The sequence below is a fragment of the Protopterus annectens genome, chromosome 1.part0 (genome assembly GCF_019279795.1).
Source record: "Protopterus annectens isolate FY-2018-M chromosome 1.part0, PAN1.0, whole genome shotgun sequence".
NCBI lineage: Eukaryota > Metazoa > Chordata > Ceratodontiformes > Protopteridae > Protopterus > Protopterus annectens.
In genome coordinates this window covers 502,991,262-503,008,104 of record NC_056725.1, presented here as the reverse complement: position 1 = coordinate 503,008,104, position 16,843 = coordinate 502,991,262, and the positions used below count along the sequence as shown (strand labels likewise).

Below are 16,843 nucleotides of genomic sequence, written 5' to 3'. Positions count from 1 at the left end.
ATATGTTCAGTACCACAGCCAGACATTGCAAACACTTGGATATGAACAATTTCTTAGCAGTTATTCAGTAATTATTGACCTGATGTAGTCAAACTGTCTATGCAGAGATTAATTGGACTCAAAACAGGAGCCAATACTGCATGGGAAGTCAAATTTGTAAATCCCATTAATTCCAGTTATACACTTATTCCATTATGCAGTGTTTCACATATTCTCTAGCTGTTTCCTGCTGCAAAAGTTTGTGCTGGCATTTCATATGGCCATAGGTCAAGGTGTTTTTGTATGCATTTTCTTGTGTTTTACTAATATTTTATCATTTTTAATAATGCTTTTCTATTTTCTGGTGTTTTTTTATTTTTTATTTTACCCCAAGTGTTTTCCCCCTCATGACTTGGCTCGTGGCATTGCCAGTGAAAAATCTCTGAATTTCAATTGTACTCTTATCATTTTCCTTCAGGTGTCTCTAACTTATTCCTATTTAGTACCTTAGTGGTGGATGGCATTCTTAATGTTTTTTTTTTTTTTTTTGGCAGCTAGCTCTCCATTATCTTTGGTGGGGTACTCAGGATGGTTGCCTCTCTCTCCTTTGTTCCCCTTACTTAATTCTTACTGTCTTGGTGTCCACCATACCTCTTAACATTTTAGAACAAGAAATCGAGACAAAGCCATAAAAATGGGGAGACAAAGGCCCCATAATAGGTACAGTTTTAAAATGTTGCTCTTACAAACTTAGAAAGTTGATGTAATAACAGGTTTTACGTTAACACGGATTTTCCAAAGGGTAGGAAATCTGAAACTCAAATGTCTGTTATTGTTTTCTGTCTTCAGTCCCCAATGATTTCCCAGTGATCTGCCAGAAAACCAAAATGCTATGAGGAACATACCAAAAATATGGTGAAATAATGGGCATTTCAGAGGTATGGTATCCCCATATATTAGTCTTTTTTTCCAAAAACATTTTTATTAAATCTTAATAAACATGGACATAAAGTATTAAAAATAAGCAATATAAAGCATAATAACTATTTACACTATATACAAACATCCATGATAAACATTTGTTTTATCCAAAAAAGGTAATCAGTATTTATATAACAATCTCTCCAATTTTTGGCAAGCTAGTCTTTTGTGTGTTACATTTGATGATCTCTGATAAGTAGTTTGCATTTCTTTTTTACATACAGATTTTGCTATTGAAATAAATACAGTAAACATAAGAGCTTGTTTATTTTTCCAGTTCAATGTAATTATTTTTCAAGCAATAGCTAGAATTAACCAAAAACAGGTAAGTGATGTCTAGAAATTACACTTGGGGTAGGGACATTGAATAATATCAAAGAGCTAGTAATTTGACAGTTATCAGACCACAGGGCTTTTGCGAAATGTCTAAAATCACTCCAGTATTGTGTGAGAGTTCTACATTCGATAAACATATGAACCCAGTTGGCTTCAAGAATATCACCACACCTCCAGCATTTGCTTTCATTACTCTTGGTTATAATGTCAATTCTATGTGGAGTTTAAAAGCTTCTATGAATAAATCTCCAGGTATATAGTCTCCAATATAAAGATGATGAAGTGTTTCTTATTGAATTTAATAACTGTTTCTTATTATCTTTAGATAAAGGTTCACCATTAATGTTTATGGAGTAATTCCAAAATTCTTGGTCAAAAGTAATCATGGCTTTTCGTAGGATTTTATATGCAGGTGATATGCTTAATTTATGTTCAGTATTCATCGAACTACACCATATGAATAGTTGTATCAGTCTTGGTATAATATCAGTTTCCAGATTTATTGACACACTCACTTTATTTTCAACAAACTGTCTTAAAGATTGAAAACAGAGCCAATTATCTTGACAGACATTATATCTGGCTAAGAGAAAGTTCATTGGTTGGATGTTCTTATTGTCTTTAAACTGGTGACAAAACTTTAGATTATTCTCTTTAAGATTCCACATCTTATTGATATTGAAGGTATCTAGACAATCTGGTGTATAACCTATGGGAAATGTAATAAAAAAGGTGTTCTTTAAACTATAATTGTTGTCGATTATATTTTTGAAAATATAAAATATTTGGTTTATACCATGTGAGAAGTGGCTAAATTTCTTATTATATAAGCAATATTCACGGAGTATCCAGAATATTTTGTTAATTCCAAAAGTTTCCTTAAACTGGGTTTCTGAGTTCTCAGAGGAAGTTATATGTATTTCATGTAGTTGTTTCCAGCAAGATGTGTATATGGATGAAATCCAATGTAGTATTATGTTATTAACAGATTTTGAATATAATTCTATGTTGGGAAAGCCAATCCCATTACTGTCCCAGGCTCTAGCATGCCATTTATAGGCTATTCTTGGTTTCTTTGGGAACCATAGAAAAGTTAGTAATAGGGAATCTATTTGTTTAAAGAATTTCTTAGGAGGAGGTAAAATCAATGATTGTATGTAAAATAAAATCTTGGGCAAAATAATCATTTTTATTAATGTAAGTCTGTCTTCCATGGTGAAAATATTTTGTTCCACTTTTTAGTCAAGTCACTGATTGTAGCTGCCAGTTTACTGAAGTTAAATGTAATAGTCTCATTCCACTTATTTTTAATACTTATTCCTAGATAATCTATCTTATCATTTTCCCAGTTGAATGTATTGTATTTTTGCAAATTGCTATTTATTTTCTTATTGATTAAAAGTGTTTTGGTTTTATTTGATTAAAATTGAGCCCTGAGATTTTTCCAAAATAGAGTTATGGCATTCATGATATGTTGTAAAGAGCCTTCTATGTCACTGGATGTTAGTAGAATATCGCCAGCAAAAAGCTGAACTTTTGGACAGTATCCCCCATTAACTTGAAATCCTTTGATATTTGGGTTATTTCTAATAAATGAAGCAAAAGGTTCCACTGATAAGGTGAAAAATAATAGGGATAGAGGGCAACTTTGTCTAGTTCCCTTATGAATTTGTACTGGGGATGACAGACCTGAACCAATCTTAACAAATGCTTTAGAATCACTATAAATATTTAATATCAGTTTAGTGAAATCTGAAGTAAAGTTAAATTCTTTAAAGATTTTTTGTAAGTATAGGTTCATAGGTTCGTAGATTAATACTAAGCTAACTGCCCTTGCGAGCCATTTTAAGCGTAGCCAATTATCCCTTGTGAGACTCAAACCTTGCACCTTGTGTTTGTAAGGCAAACACCTTAACCATTAGGCCACCCTCCCAAACCTAAAGTATGATCAACTAAGGGAATCAAACACATTATCAATACCCAGACTAGTAATAGTTAATTGTTTCTTGGTTTTGTTTGCAATGTCTATTCGAGATAGTAGCTTAATAATATTGTTGTACACTTTTCTATGTAAGATAAAGCTAGTTTGATCAAAGTGTATTAGATTGGGTAATATATTCTTTAGTCTTTTGGCCAGGATAGACATGAGCATTTTATAATCAATATTTAACAATGATATGGGTCTATAGGATGCACATAGTTGGGGGTTCTTACCTTGTTTTAGAATGGGGGAAATTATTGAGTACTTCCACGAGGGAGGGAAAATTAAGTCTTGTTTAACCATGAAAATTAAGTCTTGTTTAACCATGGTGAATGTGTTTAATAATAACTTTATTATGTGCTCTGCAAGAATTTTTATATATTTCTGGGATTATCCCATCTAACCTTGGGGCTTTATTATCCTTCAGATTTTTAACTTGTTCTTTCACTTCTGCTAAGGTTGTTTATTTAGGGTGCTATTTTGTTGTTTTGATAGTTTAGTCTTGATATTTTCTTGTAGAAATGTATCTATTACATCGTCTGAATCTAGTGGTGATTGCATGTCATTGATTGTCCAATAATGATTTCTAAAGGCTTCTAATATACCTCCTAAATCAGTTGTTCTTTTTACTGTGTTATTATTCTTGTATTTAATTTCATTAATGTAATTTTCTTCACTAATTTGTTTGGATCTGATAGCTAGTTTATGTAAATGTCTGGGGTTTACTGACTAGGACTGTAGTTTAATCTTTTCTAAGCTTATAGCAACCTTATGATTTAATATTTCTAAATATTTGTGGTTTAGCTTAGAAATTTCAGTAAGTACTGCTTTATCATTTGATTTTACATTTAGTTTCAGCTTATCTATTTTGGCTTGTAAATCAGAAAGTTCCTTGTCCCATTCCTTTCTCCTTTGAAAATACCAAGCTTTAACTCTACTAAAGATGTGAACTTTTAATGCATCCCAGAGTATATCTGTGACTTCACCGTTATTGTTGTTTTCCATAAATGCATAAAGATTTATTTTAATAACCACTCCTTAAAACCTTTTAACTTAGTAACATAGGCTGGGATTCTTTGAAAAATTATCATATCATCTTTTTTCACAGTCAAGCTGAACAAAAGGGCACTGTGGTCAGAGAGTGGACATGATTGTATTGCAACATCACTTATTTTAGAGTAAAGAGTGTTAGACAAAAAAATCTTATCGATATTAGTTTGTGTGCTGAATCGGAAAGAATAATGAGTGTATTGAAATGAATTTTGAACTTGTAAATTATGTATTTCTCTAAAATTCATTGAGGCTATAAAACTGTTTACCTTTTTAGCTTGTGTCGTTAGTTTAACCTTACTATTTTTAGAGGTGTCTTCTTCTGATAACAAGTAATTGAAATCTCCTGCGGGAATAATTTTTCCCTTTGCATGTAAAGTAATGAGATAGTTCCTAGACCAGGAATCTAATACGAGTTTACCAGTGTGAAGCGTTTCTTATTAACTTCTAGCTACTAAGCTTAACATTCTGTCTTTATCTGAAAAGGTGTTTAAAATTTTAGGTACTGTGCAAGTGTTATTCCATAGTATAAGAGAACCTCTCCTTTTGGATCTAAAGCAGGAATCCTTGAGAACTGTAAAACCATTAAATGATAATTTTTGCAAATCCTTCTCCAGCAAATGGGTTTCCTGCAAGAAGATTATCTCAGCTCTGTGCATTTTAATGAATTGAATTAAACCAGCTCTTTTGACATTGTTATTTAAGCCATTAATATTTATTGATAAGCATTTATTTATTATCATTTGTTAGTTATATTTAGGACATCAATAATACCTTCCAAGTATAATGACTTGAAGTAATTCATGAAGTTATGTATCATGGATGACTCAAAAATCTTTAGAAACAAATTCTGAAACCAGTAACTAAGAAAACATACATACATGGAACCTAAAGTTCCAGGTTTAATTAATAAATTAACTAAATCACCCTTTAACACCAGCTCACACACCAAAAACATACATAAATAACTTCTGCTTTAAATGTAGTATATACAAACAGTAAAGCATTTCTAAGGTAACTCAAACAAATAGGAAGATAAGTCCATCAGGCAATCACAGTGAATTCATATGTAATATTGTATAAACCACTACTAAGTATTGGAAAATAAGGAGTCAGTTTCACCAATTAACCTAGTTCCTTTAGCGGCATAAGCTTCTAATACCAATATATTTTATACCTGTATTACAGACTCTTGTGTTTATAACTATAGCAATACAGATTTCCTATTTGCATATAAATTATGTTGCAAAAATAGTCTTTTGTTTGTTTTAAATTCCATCCAGGGAAATATGAAATGTGACCATTAGCAGACAATTAGACTAACCAAAAGAATGCCTTTGTCTTGCATCTCAGCAGAAGTACACTAAGAGCGAGTCTTCTTCTTTTTTTTTTTTTTTTAATATAAAAGTAAACTAATGGATCTGGCCTCCAATTGCAGTTTTTGTTCTGCGAGTTAAAATAACTTAAGCTTTTTTTTTGTTTATTTTCAGTCAGAATAGTGCTGTAGATTTGAAGGAAAACTGCATTCTAGAGGAAGTCTACCCCTGTGGGTGCAGTGCGATGAAGCACTGACTGCGACCCAGATGACTTGTGCTTGAAGAGTGATCAGGCCGGGAAGGAAGGGAATGAGCAGACACTAGAGAATCAGTAATCCCTGGGAGAGAGAGGTAGCTGTGGCTCACCATTTTGGTGACACTTATCAGGAGCACTGGCTGCACAAACTTGAGCACAAGCTGTCACAAGCAATGCTGATGTCTTCATACCAACACACACACACGCGCTCGCGTGGGGGGGGGGGGCAGGCATGCGTGCATGCATGCACAGGTGGAGATAAACATGCTTTATCAAGGTGATGAGTAGCACTGAGGAGCTCTGATGAGTTATTGAAGCATTTTCTGGGAAGCAGAACCTAATGTCCTGCTAACTTACCAGTTGCAACAGTTTTCAGGAAAGCTCACCATAAGTATGTACACTGCCATTTGACACATTGTAAAAATATTTCTGCTCAGTGCTGCAAAGCAGACCTCAAGAGTCTGCACCACCAGTATGAATACTTTTTGAGTATTGATTCTAGGGAGGCAGTACCTGACGTCTGCATTGGTTGAGGGACAGAGCCAGTATTGTGTAGTATATCCTAATTTTCGGGCTGATGATGTTACTGGAATATTGTCCCTTTTGCTGTTCTGGCATAGAATTCCCTTACTCTCTCTTTATCAGTAGCTGACTTCAGTCAGGAGTAAGTATACCAGGTGCACAGCACTGGCATCTTGACTTGCTTGTAGTTTTTCCTGCTGTCTGTTACTAATGGCCAGTTCTCATGCATTTTGAGTAATAAATTGTTCTCTAACACTAGAATACCCATGGTGTTTAAGCTATATTCTTTTTTGTGTGTGGCTACTCCAGTTGTTGCAAATGCCTGGTCAGATACGTACCAAAGGGTGTACTGTGCTCACTGACTGGTCTGAGGACCAAATACTGCAGAACAATGACATCTTTGGACTTAAATACTCCATCACCGAAAGCACAGGTTACTATTACTATTACTATTATATACAAAATCTTTAGCAGCTCACTGTTCAGACTTGAAGAGGTCTGTCAAGCCCAGTATGTCCTTGGCCTCAAGACTGACTGCATTAGTTGTAGAATCTATTAAGAAGATTGAGACACAAGTGCCCTCATATTTCCTTTCCCATATCTGAGGAGGCATCAGAAAGTATGTAACTTACAGTTAAGTAGATTTTCATCAAAGTACCTGTGTTTCGTGTAACCTTAATGGTCATGGAGAAGTCTCCCTCCTCATTAATTTTACAGGTTGCTTTTCCCACTGGTGCTGTTTAGCTGAGTCAGCACTAAACAAGGAGGATGCCATAATGCTAGAATCTTCTGATGCTGAAGTGAGGCCCCACACTTGCAGTGTTTGAGTTTAATTATGACAAATCTGTGGAGGGTTCCTGTCAAGCTCAGCAGAGATTTCTTGGCATCTGTTCCGCTTCCAGATTTTTAGGTGGAGAATTTACCACCACTGTACTTGCCTTACCAGGACACTAAGATCTTCCGTGATGGTCTCCATGTTTTTTGTCACCTGCCAAGAAGAGACCAGATGTCCTTCTGTATCACTGTTGCAGTATTCTTTACATAAGAGATATCCCGACAAGGATTTCCCAATGTCCGGCCAGTATACCGAAGCCTTTAGTTTTTATAAGCACTGTACATCACACATAAGGTCCCCACACAAGACATAGGGCATAAAGGTGAGAAACAGATAAAAACACTCAGAACTGAAAAAGCCTCAGGAGGAACAGAATGCCCTCAGGGACAAATAGAAACATGTGCATGCAGAAGGAAGAAGGACCCCTCAGCCAGGAGGGCAACCAGAATACATGGCAAGAGTTAGCACAGAAGGGAAAGAAAGGAGAGACTGAATACTACAACAGTGAAGAGAAGGACATCTAGTCTTATGGTAAGATTTTACACAACTGCACTTTTTGACAGTCCAGTTTTCTTGTTGATGCACCAATTTCAGTTGACTGTCGAGACAGCCGTGTTGAGTTTGGTGTGAGTAGTCTTGGTGATTACATTGCTGGCTTTAGTGTTGCCATCAGTCCTAAAGTTGCTAACTCCGATTATCTTTACCTCAGTGGTTACCCATAGGCTAGCTTTTGACTGCAAGGCATCAGAGACCACTTCATTCTCTATGTTTTCAGCAGTGATTTGGAGGCCTTTTGTATTGATGGCTGGGACTCTGGTCAGGGCACTTCAGGATCAATGCAGGTATTGACACTTACCTCAATTCTGAGTCAACATTCTTTCTTGTTGTAGTGTCACTCTACATCATACCCCATATTAATGCAGGTTTTTCTTCTGCTTCAATATATTTCTGTCATTGCATGTCAGACCCTACAGTGTTTCATTTAAGGCAGGTAGACTGAAGCATTTCAGTAGATCTCAAACCACACTGGCATCCAAAAGTAAGTGTTTTGCTTTTTCAAACTCGCTTCCTCCAAGAGGTGTGTAAGAAGATTATCTGCAAGAAGCAGCATTTGAATTCTCCTGCAAAGCCCCTCTCAACTCATGTGAATGATGACTAAACCACATACCCCTTTATGTCCTTCCCTGTGACACAACTTAAAAAGTTCCAGAAGTGATGAGCCAGACAGAGAGCTGGCCATCTGACCCCATATCCTTCCAACTGTGCAACTTCAGAAAGCTTCCCAGTTTACCCAGCAGGCTTTCTGTGAGGTCCCTGTATTGGCTGACTTTCTTAAGGTTCCTGCTTCTGCTGTCTGCAAGAATCTGGGTACATTTGTCCAAATTCAAAAAAAGCAGAACATGTCCTTTATTCTCCTGGAGAACTGACTTACTGACCATATACTCCTAAACCAAATACATCACTGCCAGCAGCTGCTCTAAAGTAAACTCCTACACCCCAAAACCCTGTGGTCAGTTTACTGTATAAGGACTCTATGGCAGTGAACTGATTGAGGAAATATCTGTAGAATCCTTCACTTTCTTTGATGGTGCTAAATTAAGTGGTCAACATAGAGGATTTTCAGTGGGATATGTCTAATGAAATGCTCCAAAACATCAAGACTAATCAGCACGTAAAATGAAAGATTATGTCCCATTCATAAGTGGTATCCATCAAGGCAAATTTCTTGATGCATGTAGCATGTAATACTGCCAAGTGTACCTCAGGGTTGCAAGACCTGGCACAGCTGTTGCCTGGCATGTGTGGCTTCATTGCCCAACTTTGTCGAGTTCACCAAAGCAATTGTCATGAGCATCACACTCTGAAAACCTGGTTTGTTCAGCCCAGAAGTGAAGACAATATAAAGATCAGAGAAGAGGGCAAGATGTTTATCATATGGATCACTGTTGCAGTACCTTTAGCTTATATGGGTTATATCCTGCTAAGGATATAACAGCTTGCCGGATTCCAAAGCTTCAGGGCACCTTCCACATGCTCAAACTGTTAGGCATCTCAAGCTGAGCTGCTTAAAATCACAGGTTTGAGCAACAAAGCCCTCCAGCATTTTCCTGCTATTGATGAGAGTACTCCTCTGCAGGCTTTCAAGGATCGACTGTCATTTTGTGCTGCTCCTTTGCTGGGCAAATAAGTTCCCTTTGTGGAAAAACCTTCTTGTTTAAATGTATTTTCCTGCTTAAGAAATGTATTTTTAATCTAGGAGTTTGTGTTTTAATGGACTGTCATGAGATTCATCTGTATCTTTAAACTAGTGTGCACTTTTGTTCCTGGGAGAGGGAACAGCATCTATTATATCCTTGGCAGGATATAACCCATATAGCTAAAGCTACTGCATTAGTGGTCATTTGAACATCTACTGTTATAGTAAGTTTACTTCACAACTGTACTTTTTGTTTTTTCTGCTGTAGAGGTTATCAAAAAGTGTGATGAAAAGGGTAAATTAATTCAGGGAAATCTTTAAGAGTTTTTCAGCCCTTCTTATCCAAAATTTCTAAGGGATTCTCTAACCCCTCTTCCAGTCTTGGAAGGAAACATAATAGTCTCAGGAAAATGATTGATCTGAAGTAGTTACCTGTGGGTGTCAGATCCGACAGCTTTCCAAGATCAGAGCTCCTAGCTCCTCCCCCCTACCCATAATCCCCTAGTACCAACCACATTACCTCAGATCGTTTTTTTGCCGCGGCTAAAGAAACTTCCTTGTGAAGAGCTCCTGGCTGGGTGAGATCATTGCTGGTTTTTAAACCAATTTTTCACTCAAAGTTGTCGTGTGTGTGTGTTAGTTCCCTCTTTCTGCTCTTGTGCTAGTTTTTTGGTCACTTTTGTTAAATTTATAACTAGTTTTATCTTCACTCCCCTCCCCCTCCTAGTGTTTGGGTGTGTGTGTGAATGATGTCAGAAGGGCCTAAGGCCATTTTCTCTAAATGTACTGAGTGTGGCCACAAGCTTTCTCCAGCTGATGGCCACACTCAGTGCGTTTTGTGCCTGGGGGCAGCCCATTTGTCAGAGGCCTGCCAAATCTGTGCGGCCTTTAACCCCCGGGCACTCCGGGATAGGAAGAACAAGCTGATCCTGGCGGGAAAGCTCCCCCAGGAGTCGCCTTCTTCTTCCTCCCCCGTTCGGGCTCCAGCTGCTTCAGCAGCTTCGGCGCCATCTATCCCCTTAGCTCTACCCGGGACTCAACCTCCCTCATCGGGTTTGAGCTCTGGGGAAACTAGTGCCTCTTCCCTTAGAGAGAAGAGGCACAAGGATAAGGATGGACATAAGTCCCACAAAAGGCGGGCTGAATCTCATCCTTCGGCTCCGCCAGCAAAACTACTAAAATCTCCCTCGAGGGTCTCCGGATCCCCCTCCTCTCGGCGCCGTTCGCCCTGTTTTTTGCCGGAGCCGGAGGTGGAGGAGGATAGGTCTCCCTCGAGATTTTCCAGGCGGCCCTCCCGGCCTGCCTCTACTACTTCATCTAGGTCGACCCGAAGCATCTCCGAAGTGGATATGGATCGGATGATGCGTCGGTTTTTACAGACCCAAATGCAGATGGGGATGCTCTTGCCTCCCCCCCCTCTGGGGGGAGTGCAGCCCCCATATTTGCCCCGATCACTCCTTCTCCGACTCGTTTTCGGGTCTCGGAGTCATCGGATCCAGGCCCTTTCGGACCCGGGGAATTGTCGGCGCCGATAGCGGTTGTCTCTTCGATGCCGACCATACCTTCGAGCTTGTCGGACCCGAGCTCTCGGGGCCGAGGGCTGAGCATCGGATCTGAGGGAGTTGCTGTGTCTTCGGCGCTGTTGACGTCGGAGCACACCTCTGCCTTGGCGCCGACTGCATCGGCTCCGACCCCGATCCCTTCCTCGGATCCGAGGAGATTGCTCTCAGAGGCTGGTGAGAGTGGCTCTCCTTCGGCTTTTGAGGTAGTGGAGAGGGTACTGTCGAGGTCCTCCAGATCCCCGACCCGGGCTTCGGATCCACCCATACCCCCACTGTATGAGGGTCTGTCTTCCATCATCCGTCCATCTGGACAGCCTGCCCAAGCCCTCCAGCTAGTTCCCGTGGAGGAACAACAACCCGTGGATGAGCCCTCTTCAGACAGTCCCACCGAGGAGGTTCCTCGGAAACATCGGTGCAAAAGGAGGCACCTGAACTCCCCCGAGTCCATTACCACAGGCACGGACTTAGATGATACGGAGGGTTCCCCAAGGTCACCCCCTGAAGATGTCTCCTTTGGAGACATCATGGAAATGTTGCGTATTAGAGGGGGGTGGTCAGCCCAAAAGCCCTCCCTTGATGAGTCCGTGTTCCTGGAGGCCTTTGAGGCAGGCCCATCTACCTCCTGGGTGTCCCCTCCAGCCGACCCCCTGGTGGACTTAATTACCACCAGGGCTTGGAAGGAGCCCGACACCATGGAGCCAATTCCAAGGCGCCCCGATAAAGTCCTCAGCCCACCCACAGATAGACCGTCTTGGGCCAAAGGAACCCCTTTTAATGCTATGTTGGTGGCGGCGGCCACCAAGAAAGAACTTGCGCAGGAGAGTTCTTCAGTTCACCAGCCGGATAAGGAATCTCGAGCGCTTGACCAGATTGGGAAGCGGATGTTTGCTTCAGCGACCTTTTCCATAAGGGCGCTGAACTATATGGCACATACCGTTAGGTTACAGCAAGACTTGATTAAGGAATACGCTGCAGCCCCCCCAGAGTCCATGTCGGTACCAGACACAAAGGTTTTTGAGACTCGAATGGCCACTCTAAAATCCATCTCCAATACATCTATGCGGCTGATCTCCCATGCAACGGAGGGAGCCGCTAGAGCTAGCGGAGCCGGGGTCGTCTTGCGACGTCTCTCCTGGCTCCGTCTGTGCGACTGCACGGACCCCTTCAAGGCGTCCTTCCCGAACGCCCCTTTTGATGGTTCTGCCTTGTTTGGCAAAACTGTTCGCGACACGCTGGTCCAAAGCGAAAAGGACGGGAAGACGCTGTCTGCTGTCGGAGTCCGCTTCTCTAATCCCCAAAGATCCTTCTCCAGGAATCAGAGGGGACAAAAGAAGCTGTGGTTCCGTAAGTCTCAGCAATCCCATCCTGCTGCGGACCACTCGTCCTCCAGAGGCAGAGGAGGACAAGGTGGACGCCGGCCCAGAGGCAGAGGGGGGCCACGTAATTTCGGGTCTAGAGAACCTTTTTCGGACAGACCCGCGCAACAGCACTGAGGGCTTGCCCGACTGTCCCTCTCTGGAGGCAGTCGGGGGGCGATTGTCGGAGCACCTGTCAAACTGGGAGTCCCTTACAACAGATCGATGGGTGCTCCGGATCATATCCAGAGGTTAATCCATTCCATTCATAAACCTTCCCCCCAAACCTAGATGCCTCCCCGATGTCCCACCCGATCAGAGGGAGGCAGCGGCTTTGGAGATTTGAAAGCTGCTAAGAAAAAGAGCCATCCAGCCCGTCCCCCCAGACCAGTCCGGATTGGGTTATTACTCCAGGTTCTTTTTGGTGCCAAAGAAAACGGGGGACGTCAGACCCATCTTAGACCTTTCCGCCCTGAACCTGTTCATACTCAAGGAAAAGTTCTGGATGGTCACTCTCCAATCAATTCTCCCCCTGCTGCGGGAGAACGACTGGATGTGCTTGCTAGACCTCAAGGATGCGTATTACCACATATTAATGGACAAACGATCCAGGAGGTTTCTCCGCTTCCGGCTCGGAGCCAGTCATTATCAATTCAGGGTTCTTCCATTCGGCCTCACCTCAGCCCCCAGAGTGTTCACCAAGGTCATGGCAGTGGTTGCAGCCCACCTGAGACTTCAGGGCATTCAGGTCTTCCCTTACCTAGACGACTGGCTCCTCACCGCGACCAACAGGCATCAGCTCTGTGCAGCGAGAGATTATGCTCTGTCTCTGGCCCACAACCTAGGCATCTCAGTAAACGAGCAGAAATCCTGCCTGTGCCCCACTCAAGCCCTAGAATTCATAGGGGCCAGGTTAGATACCCAAATTTCCAAAGTTGTTCTAACGTCAGTCAGGCTGAACAGCTTGTTGTTCCAGGTGTTAGCCCTTCTTCAGAGCCCTGCTCCTCCAGCGGAGTTAGTCCTGAGGGCACTGGGGTCTATGTCAGCAGCGATCGGTCTCTCTCTTCATGCTCGTCTGAGAATGTGCATATTACAATGGACCCTTCAAGTCCAGTGGTCCCTGTCGATTCACCCATTATGCATGCCAATCCCCCTGAGCAGGGTGTGCAGGGACTCCCTTCTGTGGTGGTTACAGACGCAGGAACTCAGAGAAGGGAGACCCTTTGTGATTCCTCCGGCCAAAGCCACGTTGACCACGGACGCTTCTTGCCTCGGGTGGGGGGGGGGCGTTGTTCAGGCAGATCCGTTCAAGGCACGTGGACTCCCCTAGAGACCGCATTACATATCAACGTCCTAGAGATGAGGGCGGTGCTTTTGGCGTTGCAAGCTCTCCACGACCTTCTTCTCATAGGGACTATTGCAATCCAGACGGACAACATGTCAGTAGTCTGGTATATAAACAAACAAGGAGGGACCAGATCTTATCCCCTGTGTCGAGAAGCCATGAGAGTGTGGGAATGGGCGATTTCCACCAACCGCTTTCTGATAGCAACGCACATTCCGGGGCGGTCCAACATATTAGCGGACAAGCTAAGTCGAGTGTTCCTCACTCCATACGAGTGGTCTCTGAATCCATCTGTTGCGAAGCAGATCTTCCACAAATGGGGTCAGCCTCGCTGCGACCTTTTCGCTTCTCCTTTAAATACAAAATGCAGCGAGTACTTTGCGATAATTCCCCCCAGAGGGGAGACCCCCAGAGACGCTCTAGTCCATGCTTGGCCTCCCGGACTCCTTTATGCTCATCTCCCCCTCCCACTTATGATGAAATTCATCCAGAAAGCCTGTCAGTTGGGGAGCAGAGTTATCCTCATAGCCTCATTCTGGCCTCGACAGATCTGGTTCCCCTTTCTGCGGTCTCACAGTGTGGCTCCCCCATGGATTCTGGATCCCAGTCCAGACCTAATCTCGCACCCAGCGAGATGCCATACCCCAAACCTGGTAAATCTCAAACTTGCTGCTTGGTTGATCCAGTTCCATTAATGGCTAGGAGTCCCGGTATCTCATCCCCCGTTAAGGCCATTCTGGTGGTGGCTCATAAACCATCTACCAGGAAACTTTACAACAGTAAATGGAAACGTTTTTCCATTTGGGCCAAAGATAAAGAATTGGACCCCTTTACTGTCCCTATTCCGACTATTCTGGACTTCCTTTCCCTGCTTTTTAGACAGGGAGCAAGTGCCTCCACAGTCAAAGTGCAGTTGGCGGCCATCTCCCATTTTCATGTGGGGGATGGCGTAGGCTCCTTAGCATCTACTAAGTTTTGCAAAACCTTCTTAAGAGGTGTTTTTCTTTTGAAACCACCTGTCAAGACTGTGGTTCCCCCGTGGGATCTCACTCTGGTCTTACAAGCCTTAACGAGACCACCTTTTGAGCCTGCGGCCTCGGTTCCGTTAAAGTTCTTGTCTTGGAAAACCGCTTTCTTAGTGGCTATTACTTCAGCCAAGAGAGTTTCAGAATTACAAGCTCTGTGTATCAAACCTCCGTACCTTATTTTTCACAAAGATAGAGTGTCCCTCAGGACTAACCCGTCTTTCTTGCCTAAGGTGGCTACAGAATCAAACATTAATCAATCAATAAATCTTCCTGTATTTTTCCCAAATTTTCACAACAAAGGAGAATATACTTTGCACAAATTGGATGTACACAGACAACTGCGTTTTTACTTGCACAGGACTAGAGAGTTTCGCAAGTCGGACCAGTTGTTTGTTTCTTATGCAAAATCAGCCATGGGCAAGGCTATTGCTAAAGTGACTGTAGAAAATTGGATCTGTCAGTGCATTATGCTGGGATACACTTCATCTGGGAAGCCAGCTCCGGTTGGCGTCCGTGCTCATTCCACAAGATCTGTAGCTACCTCAACAGCTTTTTGGTCTAGGGTTCCAGTAGACGATATTTGTTCAGCAGCTACCTGGTCCTCATCTCATACCTTCATTTCTCATTACAAACTGGATATCATTTCCAGGAGTAGGGCTTCTTTTGGTTCCGCGGTGCTTCGGAATATCCTTCCGTAAGGACCACCCAGGTTCTATAGGTTAGCTGGGGACTCTGTCCCACAGGTTGCAGATCAAATGAAGTAACTACTTCAGATATAGAAGTTATGTACTCACCATAACGTTCCATCTGAGTAGATACTTCATTTGTCTGCAACCGACCCCCCCCTGCCATCCCCCAAACCTCGGGAATTTTCTCTGATCATTTGGAGTTGGTTTCTGTCTCGAGTTGGTGAGGCAAAAAAACGATCTGAGGTAATGTGGTTGGTACTAGGGGATTATGGGTAGGGGGAGGAGCTAGGAGCTCGGATCTTGGAGCTTGGAAAGCTTCCGGATCGGATCCGAGGTCGGATCCGACACCCACAGGTTGCAGACAAATGAAGTATCTACTCAGATGGAACGTTATGGTGAGTACATAACTTCTATTAAACAGATGTTGAAGAAGAAATGTCAAGTGGGATCCAAAAAGAATGCAGGGTCTCCCAAAACCAAGGACAGCCCAACATCTCAGAATGACTTATAAGGGACCGTGTTCCCCTCCCACCCTGGCAGTCCCATTTAAGTCTGAATCTCCACTTTTTTTATCTGGCAAGAGATAACTTCAGACAAATAGATTCTGAAGATCTTTCATCAAGGTTGCAGTTGCAGTTGCAGTGAGAGGAAATTCCTCCTTTCCAGAGGTTAATTCCTCATATATCTGATTAGACTCATTCTTTTCCCCTATCTTTTAACACATGTTGTTTCAGGCAGTTATAGAGGCAGTTCCTCCTTCCTAGGTTGGGAAAGGTTTTTATTCAAGGATGTATTTGGTACCAAAGAAAGAAAATGCTTGGAGACCCGTTCTGGATCTTTCTTTCCTAAACCATTTTGTGATAGTGTCCAAGTTCAAAATCATGTCACTTCACAACCTAGCACCACTTTTTCCTCATTTAAGTTTCCATGTAGAACAAGATTTAAAAGATGCTCATCACAACCCTATCCATCCAGGCTTCAGATATTTTTTAAGGTTCTGTGTGCCTCAATCACATTATCTGTCCTCCACTTTACCCCTTGGACTATCCACTGCACCAAGAGTGTTCACAAAATATGTAGCTTATTGCAGGCTACAGGTTATCCACATTTTCCATATTTAGACATCCTGCTTATCTTTGAAGACTCTTTTTCAAAGTGTTAGGAGTATCTTGAACTCTTACACAAGCTGATATTCCAGAGAGAACATTCAAAAAGTCTTTTTTGACTCCTTCACACAGGATTGTGTTCCTGGGGTGTCTGCTAGACACCTCGGTCCAAAGATCTTTTCTTCCACAGTAGGTCACTGCTAGGGAATATCTTAGGATTTTGGGTCTGAAGGCATCTGTGAATCTCATGAAACCCCTGGCAAGACTCCACATGAGAGAAATACAGTGGTATCTGAAGTCTCTTT

The 16,843-nt window shown here is 42.1% G+C and overlaps 1 protein-coding gene across 2 annotated transcripts in view; it reads left to right on the top strand.

Moving 5' to 3' along the window:
- The window catches only part of SLC35B2 (solute carrier family 35 member B2), a 602,304-nt gene that overhangs the window by 522,429 nt on the left and 63,032 nt on the right, over positions 1-16,843 (top strand). The window lies entirely within an intron of this gene.